Source organism: Amblyomma mixtum, chromosome 5 (assembly GCF_055824585.1).
Source record: "Amblyomma mixtum isolate Tamu chromosome 5, ASM5582458v1, whole genome shotgun sequence".
NCBI lineage: Eukaryota > Metazoa > Arthropoda > Arachnida > Ixodida > Ixodidae > Amblyomma > Amblyomma mixtum.
Window position 1 is genome coordinate 44,330,384 of NC_143016.1, and position 19,300 is coordinate 44,349,683.

Genomic DNA, 19,300 nt, shown 5'->3' on the forward strand with positions numbered 1-19,300 from the left:
CGGACGAACCAGCCCATGCTATCAGCGCGAACACTCGAAGGCAAAGCAGGGGCAAAACAAACAAACGAAAAGAACCGGAGAAGAATACGGAGGAGGCGAATATGGTATACAAACGCACGTATATTATACGTATTCGAGCGCCCGTTCCGGCGGGCGCGCAGAAAGTCGGGCGTGTTGATACACGCCGTAATCACCGTAATCGTGCGTCGAGCCACCACCACCGGGCCGGCTCTGCAGTGAACAGAAGCAGACCGTTGTCCACGGACTCGAGGAGGCTTGCAGAGCAGCGGCGCTGACTTGCCGAGTATGTACACAATCCGCAAAATCCGAACTTCCTATTTACTTCTTTCCCCAGTCTTTCCTGCATCTACAGGCTACCCTGTGGTAGCACATGTGTTCCAGAAAGAGCGGCAGCAACAGCAGCAGGCGTTTTGTGTCGAGTGCTCCTTGGGTTTGTCTGCCATCTCCGGCCTAGCCTATACTTTCAGGTTCTTGCACAGCGGAGCCTACTCGCTGTTGTCGTGGCTGTGTGGGAGCCAGGACAACTTTTCTGTGCGCACACGCGCCGTCGCTGCCCAAGACGTCGGAAATTCTTCATCGGCCTCCCTGTTCCGGCATTCGAGGGCTATAGCGGCGAAATGCTACTGGCTGTTCAGTCTTCGTGTGCGAACAAGGCTCGGAGCTGCCATCTTGCCACAACCGTCGTGGATTGCATACACACACTGATGACCACCTATCGCGTCGAGGCCTTTCGCGCAGCGTGGCGAGTGCTCGGCTGGCTAGCCGATTTTGGTCTTCTAGCGCTGCTCTTGCTTGTTTTGTAAGCACTCGACAGCCGCGCATAAAACGTGTTGCGCAGTGGTGGAGCTCACATTGGGGCCCGTCGTTTATGTAAATTCCGTCGCGCACCATTGCACGCGCACTTGTCCAAAACACGGGGTAAGATATCCCTGAGGTAGCTATACCTTCCATGTGCCTGTACATTTTTGACACCAGTTGGAGAGCGTGGTGTGGTCGAGGCCTTGACATGATAATGCTAGACAGGCTAGTGGGTACATGATCTTTTAGAAATGTGCGCAAAATTGACTTTCACGGGCAAAGAGGAGGGACGGCAAGGCAGAAGCGCAACTTTCAGCTTTAATAGCGGACAAATGTAATAAGTGACAATTATAGGTGCGTAACCATACAGCCTTTGTCAAAAGTAGAGAGACCAATGGCTAGCCTCATTTCTAAGTCGTACGGTAGGCCTCTTGTATAGCACTTGTATACAAGCTTTATTGTCCGCAATATTTACGCAGTCTTTTCTGCCGCACCTCCACACCTCGGTGCATGTGAGTGGGGCAGCAGAAGCAGTGGATACCACGCACCGGGCAACACAGCGCTCAAAAATATGCACGTTTGATTCATAATTCAACTTTAGTTAGTAAAAAGAAAAAAAGGAAAAAAGGAAACTAATATGTGCAGCCTCAAAAAGCGATATCACACTCATGCTACTGCGTTGAAGAGATGTAACAACACACATATGTCCAGAAATAAAACAACGCGAAAGCAGTAGCAATTTTCACCCACAATTCTGCTGAGTAATACCGAGACAAAAAGAAAAAAAGAATACCATGCATGTTGAGAGCAACTAATTCTTCACCATCATTACTCATTTTATACTTAACTGAAGACAGAGTCATGCTCATGGGACTGGGTTAAAAAATGATATAAAGTAATAGAATAATCACAAAAGTAGGTAAGAAAAAGAACACAGTGCATCCCGAAAGTACCAACTTTCTTTACAGGACTGCTGTTTTTTTTTTTTTTTTGCCTGCCGCTGATGTTAAGGTGCTCTTCAGGTAAGCTGTTAAACTACATCTAAAAGACTACACCTATGGCAGATTCTCTCAAATCATGAATGGCAATTTGCCAATATCCCTCAAGAGAAAACTACACCACAGCTGTATCTTACCAGTACTCACCTATGGGGCAGAAACGTGGAGGTTAACGCGAAGGGTTCAGCTTAAGTTAAAGACAACGCAGTGAGCTAGGGAAAGAAGAATGATAGATGTAACATTAAGAGACCGGAAGCGGACAGAGTGGGTGAAGGAGCAAACGCGGGTTAATGACATCCTGGTCGAAATCAAGAGTAAGAAAAGGGCTTTGGCAATTTGAAGGCAGAATAATCGCTGGTCCTTAAGGGTAACGTAGTGGATTCCAATAGAAGGCAAGCGTAGCAGGGGCGGCAGAAAGTTAGGTGGGCGGATGAGATTAAGAAATTTCTGGGAGTGCGGTGGCCGCAACTGGCGCAGGACAGGGTTAATTGGAGGGACATGAGAGAGGCATTTGTCCCGCCATCATCATCGTCATTATCATGATGTATCGTCAGCGTGCTGAAATAAATGTGATGAAAGATTTAAGGTATTCAGGTTATTTATGTATAAGTTAAAGAGAAGCTGCCGGATTGTTAAGCCTCGCGGAACGTCATACTCTATTAAATTTTTGTTGATAATTGTGTTTCCTATTTTTATAACTTGGAACCTTCCTGTAAGGTAGTCCTTAGAGGATGCAGCAAACTTGCCTCTAAATCCCATTAAGTTTAGTTCCTCTCAGCTAGAAAAGATTTGCTGATGCGCAACGATCTAGCGACGCCCCTTGGGCTGGATAGTTTTGACAAAGGCTGCACCTCCTGTTCGTGACTAGGGAGCAAAACCCGAGCGATGCTCTCTAATGACGCGTCTGCCGTACCCTCATTTAAGCTTGGCGTTCGCCATAAGACATGCCGAAGAAAAATGCTTCACACATGCCATCACCTCACGATTCGCACACAAAGCAGACGGGGCACGTCGCGCCTTGAACAACCCCGGTTGGTGATGTTCTATTTGATAAGTTTTCCCTTTTTCAGGGAATAGGAGGAGCAAAATTTGGTCAAAAGGGATGTTCACGGAGGTTCAGACCATTTTAAGGACATGAGTTGGGTCAGGTTTTTGTTCTAATTGCCTTATTTTTCAGGCTGATTCGAGGGAAAAGGGCCTTAAATAAGAATTTTTAGGCCTGATTGAGGGACTTATTGCTTACGGCGTGGACAGTCACCGACCACGCGGTGGCTAGATGGGTGCGCAGGCGGTGTAAACAGGCGAGTGTCTTCTTCCTCGCGGGACACTTTGCGTACAACGCAAGAGAGGGAGGGGGACGGTCGAAGTGAAGAGGTGCGCGGAGTTTATATTGTATCGATAGTCCCGTAGCAATGGTGGATGCCTTGGAAACATCTGGCACATCCTTTCAGCTGCGCTTTTTAAGCTGTTAAGCAGAAGTGAGGGCTGCAAGCAAAAGCGCTGCTGCCACATGGCGGAACGAGTACGAAATTATAGGTTGCAGAACAACGGTTACAATCCCGCTGTACAGTCACGTACATTTGGTCTCAATCAGCACCAAACGTGATGAGCAAGGAAAATGGACATTTTGCTCTTACCTTGTGCAAATACAAAGCGAAGAAGAGCAATTTACTGACTAGTACCAGTGTGCCGGACGTGTAGTAAAAAGCACAAAGTTTATGGATACATGGTGTCGACACTGGCTTTGAAAGCAGCGGGAGGCTGTGAGCACGGTTACGCGATTATGGTCTTCGCCAAAGAAGTGCACAAATGTCAACAAGCCTGCTGCAACCTCTACTTGCCACCTTTAGCATGTTCCAGAAGCGTTTAAAGGGTCAGTCTACTCACCGAGATGAGTGTTTAAATAATGGCATATACTCGTTGTTGGCACCCTATAGCGTCAGTAACGAGGGAACTGCTCCAATTTTAGGCAGGAATTTATAATTTATTTTGGGGTTGAAAGTCGCGTAAAAATGCATGGTGGCGACCCCAAACGTTCAATTTGTTGGAGCAGGTGGTAGTCTTTTTTTGTAGAAGCATAAGTGAATATACTACATACCGTTAGTATGCCCAAATGTCACAGAAACGTACGTTTTGTTCTAGTAAACTGTAGAATGCGTACTGCTCGCTTTATCTGTGAATCACATGAATATTTGTAGTTATACGTACGTTAAACGCAAGCACATTCCCACTTTTAGTTCAGCGTATGCTAGCAGAGACGCATAGCGCCATCTGGTTGTCAGGGCGGGAACCATTACTGTAAACAAACCGACTCTCCTCTTAAGCCTCTCCTCTAATTAAAAAAATAAAGCAAATTTATCACTTCTACGTTTGCTTATAGGCGAGGTGAGACGAAGCGAAAGACCGGTGCCCTATTTATGGCCAGTGAACGCACTGAAAAAGGCAGCAACAACGAGAATTCAGTTCGAAGCGAGAGGTCCGGCTTCGAAGGCCGCCACCATGTTTGTGGCCGCGCGGCGGAAATCGTCGGGATCGTCGCTACTCCCGTCATCATTTCGGCTGTCGCGACCGCGGTTATTCGGAGTTGACCACGGTGGAAGAATATCTTCCACGGCGGAGTTGACTCGGGTCAAAGTCTTGTTCTTTCATCCTTGACAATATTCTCTTTTCAATTTCGCTCAGATTCTGCAAGCGCGACATATTGCCGGTTAAATACCATGCACCGCGACGCCGCATCGTGTTGGATTGGATTGATTGCCGCACCCTCTCATGGTCATGGTGCTCACCTTCCTGTATATTATTGATGACAAAATACGGCTTCTAATAATTGCGACCTATATAACCAGTGTCCTTTCAGTGGCGATTTCGTTTAATCATCTCAGCACTTGAAAATTGCACTGTATAAATTGATATGACATTTGTATTTTTATGGTTGCCGGAGGAGACTACTATCTCATACAGATGTGTTCCCACATCTAAATTCTATTTTAAAATGTTCTACCGCACTTCTTGGCACCACACCTGGCTAAACGGTAATTTGGGTAAAGAGCTATCGGTTGCCGCAAAGAAAATATGGCCGATAAAATTCAGTAGACTGACACTTTACGACCTTTTCCAGAAAAAAAAAAAATGGAGGAAAACCACAGAGACATGGGTGCATCAGTGCGAGAAGTCGATGTCTGTGTACCGACGCAACTGCATGAGCAAATTTTGAAGAACTTGCTTTGCTCAGCGTTTTGCTCCATCACAATGTGCGTTATGTTCAACGCTTAAAACGAGGAAGTAAGGCGAGGGAAGCATGTCAGCAGGCCCGCGTAGCACCATGAAACAGAAGCGCCCAGCCCTAAGCACTGTGCGATGAATAATTATTAGGCACGAAAATTTCTCTTTGCATTTCCTAAGATGCAGGGACGTTATAATGCGCGAAAAAAAAAAAAGAACATGGCGCTTAGGCTTATGAAACCCTCAAGCACATCCGCGCTTCAAGAAAGTTGTTTCTCTCGCGTGTACAATCACCGCTTGTGTCGTACTAGACGAATTTGGCGCGTTGAGAACTGAGAGGATGATTAAAAACTATTTATGACGCTAGTGTGGCATTCTCTGCGCGGTAGCATAAATGCTGCACCATCTTAGTTGGCGCTCTGGCCGGGCGTGATGCTTAGGACATAGAGTTTCTTACTATTACCTAGAGGGAAAGCTGACAACCCGTCTATGAGAGTTTGCATGGAAGCCCCTCGAGACCACTTCAGCCACCATGGGCGCTCAAAGCATCATGGGGCGGTGAGCTACCGACTGCAGAACTACAACTTTTGGCCAAAAAATAATCGAAAAATAAAGCTGTTCGATAACTACGAATGTCCTAACATTAAATATCATGTCTGTAATTTGCAACAAATGAGCAGAAAAGCACGTAAATGCAAGTTTGCCCAAAATAAGAGATGGCTAGCTTTCCTATTGGCCAAGTAATGAACACCACAAAAACTAATATTTCGTAATTAACTGGCGTATTTTTAAAAGTAAATATGTTTTAAAAAAAAATGTTGTTGTTTAAACACTATAAGAGGTTTTTAATGGCATTTCAGAAAAGTGAAACCTTTTATTAGCGTCGTGTGTCGTCGCGTTTTCACTACTATGGCTTTTGCACACTGCGTTCGCGCGAAAGTCGTCTGCGCACACACGAACAACGTTTTCGGAATGAAACATCTTAGTAGTGCCACTCTGTGTTCCCGAAAAACTACGACTGTGCCGCAACAAGTAGCTCACCGCCCCATGATGCTTTGAGCGTCCATGGTGGCTGAAGTGCAGCGCCGCCAGCTTTCCCTCTAGGTAATAGTAAGAAACTCTATGGCTTAGGACGGGCCTTTCACAGGCCAGCCCATACAGGAGGACCACCGATGTTTGGCCGAGCGTGAGCGCACTTTTCGCGCCTGCGCACCGCAGGACCGCGCGGGACGGCAACGCAAGCTTTACGGCCACCGTGGTGTCAAGCAGTATTACCCAGCCTAATGGACACGCCAACGTGTCCACGACCGCGGGCCGGCTGTCATACGAGGCGTTGGCTATGCGTGCGTTTATGCAGCAATGCAAGACTGAGAAAGAAACGCCAATTGCCGGGATTGCGTGGTCACTATCGAGCCTGCTCACCTTTGTGTTCGTGTCTCTATGTGGCAGAACGTCGTGTAGCTATACAGCGTGAAACCAGCGTCAGACAGGTATAGCCGAATCACCAGGGCAGTGACGTGTGTTTTATGAAGGCAGAAATATGAACAGTGCAAAGTTTTCGCAGTGAGATTTAATCAATATGTCAGCGTCGCGTTATATGCAAAGCAGTGAAGTCTAGACTCGTCAGGACTGAAGAGCACCTGCTAGAGGTGCTACAGTTTCGTTCCGTCTGACTATAGCAGGGCATCTCCCGAATGATGGAGGCGTATTTCTCCGTTACGAACTCGCTCCGAATTTTCTTTTGAGCTCAGACGTGCGTCTGACACCATTACTCGGTGTTTTCCTTCAAGGTATACCTGGCCGGTGCAGAATGACACGATACAATTCTGCCAGCAGTAGTTATCAATTATACGAATTCAGTGCCATCTCGCTCTCTTTGGTGCACGAAATGTCTTATATTTGTTTGACTGTCCCTATACATGCAGAAAGAAAGTGTCCTTTTTATTTTGTTATTATAGGAGAGACCACGTATGGGAAGGTCACGTTTTCAGACTGCGTTCTAGAAATTTGTGCAAAATAAAAAGTCAAGAAAAAAAAACTGCCATATATTCCGCACTTCTCCGGGTTGAAAGAGTGATGGCGAGACAGCATCTTTGGCGAGGAACGTCAGGGAAGACAGAAGTTGATGATGTCTTCAAACAGGGCATCAGACTGAGAAACAGAGCTAGAAAGGCCTTCTTCTGCCCCAAAAAACAAAGAGTGACAGCCGTGCATTATGGTCGCGTTCACTGTATACACAGCACGAGAAGCCGAACGGCAATCAGAGGCGACCAGAAGACAGATATTTTAAATAATAATAATAATAATAATAATAATAATAATAATAATAATAATAATAATAATAATAATAATAATAATAATAATAATAATAATAATAATAATAATAATAATAATAATAATAATAACAACAACAACAACAACAACAACAACAATAGATAGTATAAATCAGACGAGGATCTACTCAAAGAGCACCAAGAATGACTTTGCACGCTTGTACGCCAAGTTATGCTGTCAGCATTTTGGTGCAACCTGAGGTAATGGTGCCAGAGGATGCCGTTGGACCATCCCTGTTAATGGCGATAGACAACAAGGGTCCCAGACACGCAGCACGTTGAATTGAATGCGCCTTCTTTCGCGGTGAGGGTGCTCCGACCTTTGGTGATTGACGCGTCATGCTGCGCGCGTTGGACACAAAACATCCCTCGCGTGTCACAAACGGCCACAAACTGAACATAGCATCGCTGGCTGACAACGAGGGCTGCGTGAATTAAATACGTCCCGCTAGTCAAGTGACCGCGATGGACGGCTATGGAGGAACGTACGTCGCCATGCATTTATATTCCCCGACTTCCGGACCGGATGACCATTTGGTGCTGCGAATGCCGCAGAGAGACCCGTGTCAATAACTGTGCGTTTAACGGCGCCTCCTCGGGAAAAATTTTTTATGCCTCATTAGATGTCATTCTCCCTGTCAGCTCACATGAAGGCATGGGTTCGCTAACAGCAGCTACGCGCCATTGGCATGGCGCTGTCTGTCTATAAATAGCCGTGCACCTTCAAGCCCTTGACACGCACACAGTTCTTTCTCAACGCACTCACCAGGTCGGAAAGCGGCGTGTAGGTTTCGGACGAAGCGTCCGTGCACGTTGAACAGCCTTCGGTGACTCCACGCAGTGCACTGCGGGCAGGACTCTATACCTGGCAGGCCTCGCCATATGGCGTCGAGGCAGAACAAAGGACCTTTTATGAGATCGTTAATTCGTTTGTCTCTGCTAGACGCGGCGCTCCGGCGCAAGTGCTAAGCGCCGTCCGCATATACGGATCTCCGCCAACGCCTGTCCCTGTATGGTGCGAGCGACGAGCGGCGTCCTCTCTGCGGAAAATCCGTGGGGAGGCTTTGTCTCCTCATCATTTTGCGCCAGCGTTCCGAGTGTTGGCAACTTGATCCCCGCATAAATTAGGATATCCGCCACGTCCCCGTCGTTATTCACGGCGCGGACGGCTGACCTGAAGAATGCGCTTGGGGAACGCGTGTGTGTTTTGTGAGGGAGAGTGATGACAGACTCTTTTTACACACATATATACACTCGACGACTATTACGAAGCTTCGCAGCTTATTAGCGGCAACGAGAAAGAGCTCGCGAAAGTTTTCCTACAAACTCGCTATGGACATCTCTTTAAGGTGTGGATTTTTTCTTATGTTCCACGGGAGGCACGCTTTTACGGTTTTTGCTGTGATATTTAGATAAGAAGGCTGAATTGCTCTTCAACGCCGACCATTACAATCGATTTCTACGACAGTTGTCCAAGGAGCCTGTGGTTAAAGTCGTCGTCATCTTTGACGGCGCAAGAAAACGCCAGGCTTCGCATACTGTATGCATCTGTAAGGTGATGTGCAAAGCGTTTCCTGGTGCTAATATATGAACTGGCAAAAAGACGAAAAGATATGTACGCTGATTCGTTACAAGGTTGTCATTTCCTCGTATTGTTCGATGTACGAAGGCTCTCTTTCACACTTTAGTTAGCTCAGCCGCCTTTGGAAGCCTACATGCGTCAATTAAGCTTTCTCACTTGTCGCCCAGAGGAGCTTATATGCTAGACCAAATTAATTTTTCTTGCCCGTTAGTTTTTACATCCCGCAAGCACTCCCGATTTCATCCTGGATAACAGGTGCACCCTCGGAAAAGAAGGCCGATAGTTCACAGTCAACGGACAGCTTTCTATAAGAACCTGTTACATGTAAAGGTACAGTCTTTGTCAAAAGTTTAGAGCCCAGGGGGTTTGCTTCTAAGCCTTGTAGTGGGACTCCTGAAGCATTCGTGGCAGCCCTATCCATTGGAAGGGGCAGAACCAGAAATCATCTTACCTTCGGGAAATTTGGAGCACTGGAGATGCATTACGAACCACACAGTGTAGCTCTGATGCAAACCCCCTGGGCTCCAAACTTTTGACAAAGGCTGTGCATACGCTACTGCGGCAGCACAAATGAATAGGGATACAGAATATGCTGTGTTTCAAGTTTTATCGAGCACCGTGTGGTAAAATAAAACTTGTTGCTGGGCTAGTTGGTGACACATACTTGTTCATGTTTGGGGTGTCTTTCTCCTGTGGTCCTCTTTTGTTACGCTACCTTTTTGTTCAGCCATGCGGCGAGAATGAAACACGTAATGGTTTCAATCCTTTATTATCTGCTCTTATTATTGCCATTTTTCGGTCAGTCAGCGGAGCCATTTTATTATCTTAAAACATTCTCACAGCGTTGCCCCATGCGCCATGTTATCGACGCAGAAATTCCATGCATGTTATACGCATAAAAATTCTATGCAAACTTAACGTTTAATGAATGAATGAGAAGATAGTGAGCTGACGGGCTAGTTGGTCGTTCATAATAATTTCAGCAGCGCATGCTACATACGGACACAGGACGAGAAAACACACACACGAGCGCTGAACTGCAACTTTGTTTGAGAAAGGCGCCAACCTCTACACATATACCCTCAAGGAAGCGCCCACCAAGGTAAAACTAGAATCACAGCACGTGCCAAGCCACAAGCAAGATAAAATGTTCAATAGTTAAGCATACAGTACACCGCAAAAAAAGAAGAAAGATTACAAGAAGCAGCGAGAAGAACTTATTTCACATGCCCTTTTTTCTGCGTAACAAACAGTGGGCAAAAAATCGTTTTTAAAGGTGGTAAAAGCACAAATCTTTTCCACTTGAAGTGACTCATGTGCAACATGCAAGCATAAGTTAGAAGAAAGGTTTTCAGCTCAGGTGTGCAGGCTGACGAACTCAGGTTATCCACAAGAAGTACTCACTTCTGTGCCGAAAAAGATGCTACAAAACATTCAGCGCACTAATACTAACGCTTCAGCTGACGTGAGGCAGCGAAATAAAAAAGTTGCCGTTGTTCCATATATGCACACAATATCGCATAACCTTAAAAAAATAGCAAAAAAGGCAGGTGTTGATGTAGTTTGTGTCTTTGTATCTTTGTTCATTTTTTTTGCGGTCTACTGTATGCTTAACTATTGAACATTTTATCTTGCTTGTGGCTTGACACGTGCTGTGATTCTACTTTTACCTTGGTGGGCGGTTCCTTGGGGTATGTAGAGGTTGGCGCCTTTCTCAAATAAAGTTGCAGTTCAGCGCTCGTGTGTGTGTTTTCCCGTCCTGTGTCCGTGTGTAGCATGCGATGTTGAAATTATTAATGAGACGATGTTTCAAAGAGCAGCCTAGACCCTTGAAAGATACGCGGTGTTCTGCACGCGGTGTGCATACAGCTTGTCATACCCGACAGTTCTGAACAAAAGTATGTTTAAGCAGAAACGAGTTTATCAACGCATTTTTTTATGTATTTTAATATTTCAGTATACCGATCAATACATCCGCAGATATCCTATAGGCAGGCTTAATTTTGTTTTGCTAATAACTCCCTCGCTGGCATCTAAAGCTTTTCCCATTGGTTTTCTACAGCGGAAACACCCGAGATGGACGGTCGGCTGCTCAAGCTCTGGGATGCTAGGCGCAGTCTCACCAGGAGATGGAAAAAACAAAAACATAACAGGAAACTCAAGCTTAAAATCGCCGAAATTACAGCGAAAGCAGAGGAATACGCCAGACAGCTGGCAAAACAAAATTGGCCACAATTCAGTGATTCTCTTAGTGGGACGCTAAGCACGACACGGACTTGGCGTATCCTTAGAGCGCTCCTCGATTCGACTAAGACAAAAGCTCAAAACAATAAATCCATATACCGGTTGATTCACCAGTTCGAGGGCACTGACTCGGAACTCCTCGACAGATTGCGCGCCAAATGCTTTGGTATAGCACGAACCCGCCGACCTATACAGGGGAGTACCGGGAGACGATAACGCTAATCTGGACAGACCCATCACACGAGAAGAGGTCTACGCGGCCATGCGAAACAGCACCAGAAATACGGCTGCGGGAGCGGATGAAATAAACAACGCACTCATCCGCAACCTCAGCGATGCGCTGGTCGCTGAACTGACAGACTTCCTCAACAAACATTGGGAAGCTGAAACGGCCCCCGAGGGGTGGAAACATGCCGAAGTGGTGATGATACCCAAGCCAGGCAAGAAACTGCAGATAGAAAACCTCAGACCGATCTCGCTTACGTCATGCCTGGGAAAACTATACGAGCGAGTGGTAACGCAGAGACTTCAAAACTACATGGAAGACAACGAACTGATCCCTCACAGCATGTTCGGCTTTAGAGCAAAATTATCAGCTCAAGACGTACTCCTTCAATTATATGAAGGTGTACTTCGGACTGAGAAAACGTAATAATGGCCCTAGACGTCAAAGGGGCTTTTGACAATGTGAGCCACGAAGCAATCCTTACGGGCCTGGACGACCTGAACTGCGGGCGCAGGATTCACAGCTTCGTCAAAGCATTTCTATCAAACAGAACTGCAACCATCGGTATAGGAGAACTTCGGTCCGAGAAGTTTCGAACGCCTAATAAGGCAACACCTCAAGGGTCGGTCATTTCACCCGCGCTATTCAACGTGGCCATGATCGGACTGGCGAAGCAACTAAAAGAAATCGACGACATCCACCATGCCATTTATGCCGACGACATCACAATATGGACTAACACTAGCTCACTCGGCGAGAAAGAGGATAGGCTACAAGAAGCGGCCACCTGCTTTGAAAACTACGTCAAAGCAAGAGGGCTAGCATGCTCGACCGAAAAATCTGAGCTCTTATGGGTTTGGAGAGGAAAACAGAGCCGAACAGTCCCTACCAGTAAAGAACTTCGACTACAAGTTTACTTCGAAGGAGAACCAATACCAGAGAAGAGACTCATACAAGTACTAGGGATGTGGATACAGCCAAATCAACGCTGTACTCATACCCTTGCGCTATTAAAGGCATCTACACTCCAAGTGGCCCGCATGATTACGCGCATCTCACACAGACGCCATGGCATGCGAGAAGAAGACACACTCAAGCTGGTCAGGAGCCTAGTGGTCGGCCGGGCGGCATACAGTCTCCCGTACTACATCATATCAAGAATTAAATACAACAGGCGGACGCGATTTCACGCAAAGCGTATAAAACCGCACTTCGACTACCCCATAACACAACACGTCCGAGGAATTACGGGAAACGCAGCATGTTGCCCAAATGCACAGACTACAGCAGACCCCCACAGGCAGAGTTCTTTTAAAAAAACTGGGCTACACCGAACAAATTCGAGAAATATTGAGAACTGAAACGATTCCCGATGAGTACCGCAGCACGCTCAGGGTGGCACCAATACCAAGAAACATGGATCCTAACCTCCACAAAGACCGCAGAGAGGCAAGGTACCGACAGCTTACCGTAAACACACGCATCCCAGGATACCACAGTGTATGTAGACGCTGCCACATACGCCATGACATAAGGCACCAACAACGCAGTGGCAACTGTAGTCACTCGGAATTACACGAGATTACCAGCGCCTCACTGCAAGACTGCACGATAGCTGGGGCTGAAGAAGTGGCCGTCGCTCTAGCGGCAGCGGAGGGCTATCGGACTGGGCGGTCACTGACAATTCTTACTGATTCACAAGCAGCCTGCCGCAACTATCTTTGCGGCAGAGTCGGTCACAGAGCGCTCCGCATACTCCGCTCTGTAGACTGCAAGACGCAACAAACACATGCAAAACCACACAAGCCGATCAAACATAAGATCATCTGGATACCGGGGCACATGGGGGTGGCAGGAAACCAAGAGGCGGACAGGATAGCTCGAGGATATACTAACTACCGAGCATCCAACTTCAACGACCTTGAGGAATCCCTGCCAGTACCTCAGGAATACTCGGCCATACTCAACAACTACAAAGGCAGCAGGATGCGGTACCCACCACCGCACAGATCTTTGAACAAAGAGGCTGTCGCATGGAGACAACTTCAAACGGGGTCATATCCAGATCTAAACACACTAAGTAAAATTCACCCCACATTTTACGCACTCAATTGTCCGTGGTGCCATGAAAAACCTACACTGTATCACATAACATGGGCATGTCAAAAAGTCGACGTCGTCCCAGTTATACAAAACCCAAGTGTGGAGCAATGGGAGGGTCTGCTCTCCAGCGACTGCCGCGATGACCAGATCGGTTTGATACGGCGAGCTCAGCTGACGGCAGCATACAGCGGAGCCCTGGAATAGGGGCAACCGACCGTTGCGGATGGACTCATTTGACCGCATAAAAAAACACTTGTGCTAGAGCCAAATAAAGTTTATCCTATCCTATCCTATCCTATCCTATCCTATCCTATCCTATCCTATCCTATCCTATCCTATCCTATCCTATCCTATCCTATCCTATGGCAGTCTTAACTGCTCGATGCGAGTGACGGAAACACTAGAGCAGGAAGATTTGGCTGTATAAGGGACATTCAATATTTCTATAGCCAGTTTTCCAGTATTGAATATTTTTGTTCAAGAATGCTGGACATGGAGCAGAATACGGTTGCGAGAAAACTTTTTTTTCCAGCGCCATAGCGAATGTGTTTAAAGACTTTGAGCGTGCCCTAAGAAGCTCGAGCGTTCAAGCGCACTGGTTAGATATATGTGTGTGCTTCCTAGAAACCGTCAATGTTTTCATTTTATGGCTTTCGCCTGTTACGAATAGCCTGAAGGGAAAGAGAAAAAATCGTTCTCGCTCTCCATGCTTTCGCCGCAGCTCCCCGGAACGCAGCGCCTCGAGTGTGAACACCCTTCACTATATTTCTTAGGTTTTCTCGGCCAAGGCAGTGCAGGTACCACCACCGGCGGTATACGAAGCAATTTTACAAGTTCACACGTGCGTGCACACGCGAGGCCGGAACACCGCCATGGCCCCAAGCTCGTAAAATCGCTCCGTCGGCGACGGCCGAAGGAGGGCAAGCTTGCTCTCTCGCCCTTCGTGTTGGGTCCTTGTGCACTGCATGTGGCGGCGTTCTTTTCGACCGCACGTAAGAGCGCGGTTCCGAGAACATGCATGCACGTTACACGCATGAGCCCGCGCGCTCTCGTGTTTACACAGTCGCGGCTCCCCAAGAATCCGCGGAATTTGATTCGTCATTCCAGAAGACAGCTGCTCACCCCGGGGAGACCTCACCGACTTGAGGGCGTCCAGATTTGGGAAACTACGTTTGGAACCAAGACCGAGAGAACGGTGGAGGCCGGGCTGACTGTAGCGGGGGAAAAAGCGAGGGGCTGAGCGCGCTGCAGGACTAGGAGTTCGTGCGACCAGCGGCTCTCTTTTGGTGCCGCCAGCTAGCGCGGGTACTTTAGATAGGACGAGGCAATTCACTTGTCTCATGCCTTTTATTTTCTTCTGGTGCTGACACTGGACAGAACGCGCTTTGCCGTATGTATACAAGCTCACCGCCACGGCATTCGGATCATGTACTATGTCGTTCGTCGTCCTACGCCCGGTCGTTTGGCGATAAAGCGTCGTCTGCCGCGCGATGTGCAGCGAAGCAGGCTGAGAGACAAGCCACGACGAGTGCTTCCCCGGGTCGTGGCCTGTCATACGTGTCGACAAGGAGGCTTCATCCGGCCAGACCATCCTGAGCAAAGATGGTCAAGTTGAACGATAACGAGGGCTCCCGTCGATGACGGCGCTGGTAAAAGTAAAACTACACTTCGTGCCTTTCTCTTGACCCCGGCGGTGTAAAGCGAAGGCTGTAGCCAGAAAGTTGCTCCGGGGAGTCCATCACTGCTTTTTTTTTTTTTTGTTGAAGGAAGCTGGGCTCACATTCTGCACCCTCTCTTTTCCACCTGTGCCCCTCTAGCGCTTTTTGGGGCCCTTTCTGGCCTGTACTCATACTGCCTTGCTTTCATAACATGCTTTAATGCTATTTTATCTTATGTTCTTCTAATTTCTTTTCCTTTTCGCTCTTTTCTGTCTGTGTATTCAGCACTCTTCCACCAAACAGCCTACATACATAATTGCGGATCTCCCTTTCTCCTGTTGTCTTCTTTTAATTTTGCTCCTTTTAGCCCGAGAATCTTTTATGTATTTCGCGCGTCTCTTTTTCGATATACTCTAGGCGGGTCTTTCCACCACCCGACCGATTATTTCGGGTGTTCTAGTATTACCTAAATCTTTAGTGATGGGCGTGCTCTCTATCGGTCCACGTTTTCAGCTATGTGAGCGTTTTTTTTTCCTGTGTGCCCCCATTGTTGCTTCACTTACCCTGTTGTCATTTCGTTTTTTCCATCTCTTCTCAGTCTCAATTTTTAGACCTATTCTTGTAGCGCCGCAGTGTGCCATGCTAGTATTTAACCAACGATTCCTTTGCTTTGTCAAATTCTTCCTGCAGGCTAACAATTTGTCGTCAGCCAGATCAGTCTGTTTCTCCCTTTTATTTCTTCGTATAATTCTGTACTTGAGTGATTAATTTGATTTTTGTATTTTCGCCCTCTTCCTACTTTGCCGTTATGTTTCTGTTTTTTTTTTGTATCCTCTTTCTTTACTCTCTCATACTTGTAGCATCTGCTCTCTTTCCTGTGACGTTTCCGTCTGTCTTTTTTTTTACGGGCAATTGTTTGTCATATTTATTTATTTGCGGTTTTCACCTCTGCCTCACTTTCGTTACCATCTTCCTAATTGTTTTTTTTTGTTGTATTGTTTTAGATGTCTTGCAGTTTCTTAAAAGGAACGCTCTGTAACAATTTTTTTCCTACTCGTTCTGTTTTTTATATCACCGTCGTTCTCTGGTTCTTGTGATACAGTTCTCTTTTTCTTTGTTCTACTTTCAGCTGCAACCTCCCGGATGTCTACCTTCCCCTCCTCACCTTGCCTGGAGCTTTGTGCCTTGCCGCCATGGATTTTGTTTTGCTCTTGGTTTTTCTATCACTTCACTGCTTTTCCGTTAAGTTGCGTTTTTTCTTGTTTGTTTTGAGTGCTTTACTCCTTTTCCTTTATCTTGAATTTGCTACAAGTCCAGTAAAGCATTGCTGGCCCCCGCTTCCTTTTTCTCTCTTTTGTGTTTTTTAAAATATTTTTCAGCGAGAACAAATAAAAGGCCCCCATCCGCTGTGTTCAACAACCCGTATACACAAAGCGCTTAAATGCTGTCTTGGGTTCTCGTGGAGTGCTGCTCAGTCATACATTGGCGCCAGTGAGGCTCATTCCGAAGAAGCCGCGAGGAGAAATTTAGTTAAGTCAGAGGCACAGCCACAATGGTATTAAACATCAGAACACAGCGACACGGGACAATTTTCATCACCAATGTGTGCGTTGCAGCGAATAGTATATAGTCCGTCAGCAGTAAAAAAAAAAAGAAATTCTTTTTACGCTTATTCCAGCAGTAATGCTAATCATACCTGCAGCCGGTGGGGTGTGTGGGAATGTTTCGTAACTCTGGCAATTGCAGTTATAACGTTCGACTCTTGCGCGCCGAAGGTAAGCTTTAGTAAATGCCTTTCGCTAAGGATGTTAGACGGGCCTAGTGTGGTAACCAGTCGTTGGTTGGGGAGGTAGGGGTGCGGCGTCGATGGTGTTGCAGTCATGGGACGTAAGGGGGTGCAGCACGAGGGCGTGCGCGGACGACGACGTTGACGACCCTAGCCTGCAGAATGCATCCCTACAGCTCTCGCTGTGAAGCTTAGGAAAGTGACAGGCTTTTAACGTAGTTAAACCGAGCAGCCGACGTTCGAAACCATGAGTTCAGCCTAGTTGCCTCATGTTTTAGCTTTGCTGGGTCGTCAATACGTCTGGCTACGGTATTAGACCTAGGCTAAGCTCTGATCTGTTCGCGCAGAGAATGGAACTTCATGAAGACGACGATGTGTAATGCACAGCGCGAGAGTTTGTTGCAGTTTAACAAAGAGAACAACAACAGCGCAAAGCGCGACTGGCTGAAGCGATAGCACAGCTGGTGTTTGCAACGCTGAGTCTGCTTGGCCTTAGGTCTCACCAGATGCAGGTGCAACTTCGCACACTTTTCAGCAGCAGGCCGCCTGATTTTGCCGCCATCCAGGAGACGAAGATTGAGAGTAAGCAGGAGACAGATAGGGAATTAAGGCCCATCTTGTCAGATTATAATGTTCTCGTGACGCGTGCTGGCGGTTTGTCGGCAGGTTGCTTCTTGTTTTTGCTAAAGGGTCTTCCTTATTCTGCGTTGTCTTACTATACCGACCCTGAAGGGCGGCGGCTAATGAGCGGCGTTTTTCTGCTCCACAGGAAGCCATGGAGGCTGATCAATGTTTATGCGTCAAATAGTGCTGCGGAGAGGGAGAGAGAGAGAGAGAGAGAGAAGGACGGAAAGGCAGGGAGGTTAACCAGGCGATGCCCAGTTGGCTACCCTACACTTGGGGAGGGGAACAAAGGGGAAAAAAGGAAAACGAGCAGCAAATGCAAAGTGCAAAGTGCTGCTGAGCATGTCGATATGTCTAAGGCATGGCTAACCACCTCGACTGTGATCTGTACGTTGCGCTAATGGGAGACTTTAATTGTGTATGTCGCCTGAATGAGCGAGCCGAGCCTACTGCTCAAAGGGACAGGGGTGGCGAAGTGCTGTCGCATGTTGCCGACAACGCAGGACTCACTGATACAGGGGCTCCATGCCATGCAGCTGGCCTATTCACGCATATCCAGGGGCGGTCCCCTGCGTGTCTGGACCGGATATATGTGTCTTCCCCGCTTATTTCCCGCTGTCTGTTGTGGGAAACTGTACCGGTTTCATTCTCAAGCTCGGGAGGAATGACTGTTCAAAATTTAGACCGCAGTGGGAGCTTTGGAAGTTAAATTCTTCGCTTGTAAATGACCAGGAGTTTGCCCTTCGAATACGCTCACAACTGCAAATATGTTTAAGTGGTTCCGTGCCATTGTGGTTAAGTGATGTTCAAACAGGAAGTGCTAACGATAGCAATTGCCACTGGGTCTGCTGGCCCTTTTATAGGAAGTTTCAGGAGATGACACAAATTAAAAGTTTGTATGACCTCTATGAATTGGAATGCGAGGCACCTGGATTATATTTAGACGAAATTGCTAGTTTAAAGTACGACCTATAAAAACACGACGCAGAGAGATACAGGGGTGCCAGAGGTCGATATCGTACGAATCGTGCTTTGCCCTGTGAATATCCTACGTGATAAGCTCCACTTGACGAACACCGTAACGCGACTGCCAAGCTGTTACCGGAAATGATGTCCAATGGCCCCCTTGTAACCACTAAGTGTCATTGTGTTTTTGAACTATCATACGTCGTTGTTCAGTGACGCTCCTGCTACTTATAATTCGGACCTACTAGCTAATTTCACAGCGCTTATAACACCTTTATCAGATGACGACTGTAGTATCATCATTGGCCCCATCATGTTGGAAGAAATAGAAGAAGCAACTGATCAATTATTTCTCTCCAAAACCCCTGGTCCTGATGGCATCTCATGCGAGTTTTACAAAGCTTTTAAATATAAGCTGAGCCCAGTCCTCCTCCAGATTTTCGCTTTAAGTTTAGATGTAGAGGTCCTTCCACAGTCGTTTGCTAAGAATCACAGAGTCTTAATTCCAAAGAGCACTGACAAAGAAAAGTTGCGCTCATTGGACGTTCACAGGCCTATCACGTTGGCAAATGTTGACTATAAAATAAAAATATAGGGCGCAGCTTAAAACAGACAAGGTGTGTCTGCTCTCGTCTCTGTGCTTGTCTGTTTTAAGCTGCGCCCTATATTTTTATTCATGGATTACCAACAACCCCGCACCCTTACCTTCGTGACTATAAAGTCTTCGCGAAAGTTCTAT

At 46.9% G+C, this 19,300-nt stretch overlaps 1 long non-coding RNA gene across 1 annotated transcript in view; it reads left to right on the plus strand.

Annotated features, from left to right (window-relative positions):
- Positions 1-16,522, plus strand: part of LOC149341945 (uncharacterized) — a 28,345-nt gene extending 11,823 nt beyond the window's left edge. Inside the window, exon 2 of the long non-coding RNA XR_016282657.1 lies at positions 16,315-16,522. This is a non-coding gene — a long non-coding RNA (uncharacterized LOC149341945). The remainder of the gene's footprint in view (positions 1-16,314) is intronic.
- Positions 16,523-19,300: the final 2,778 nt, after the last annotated feature.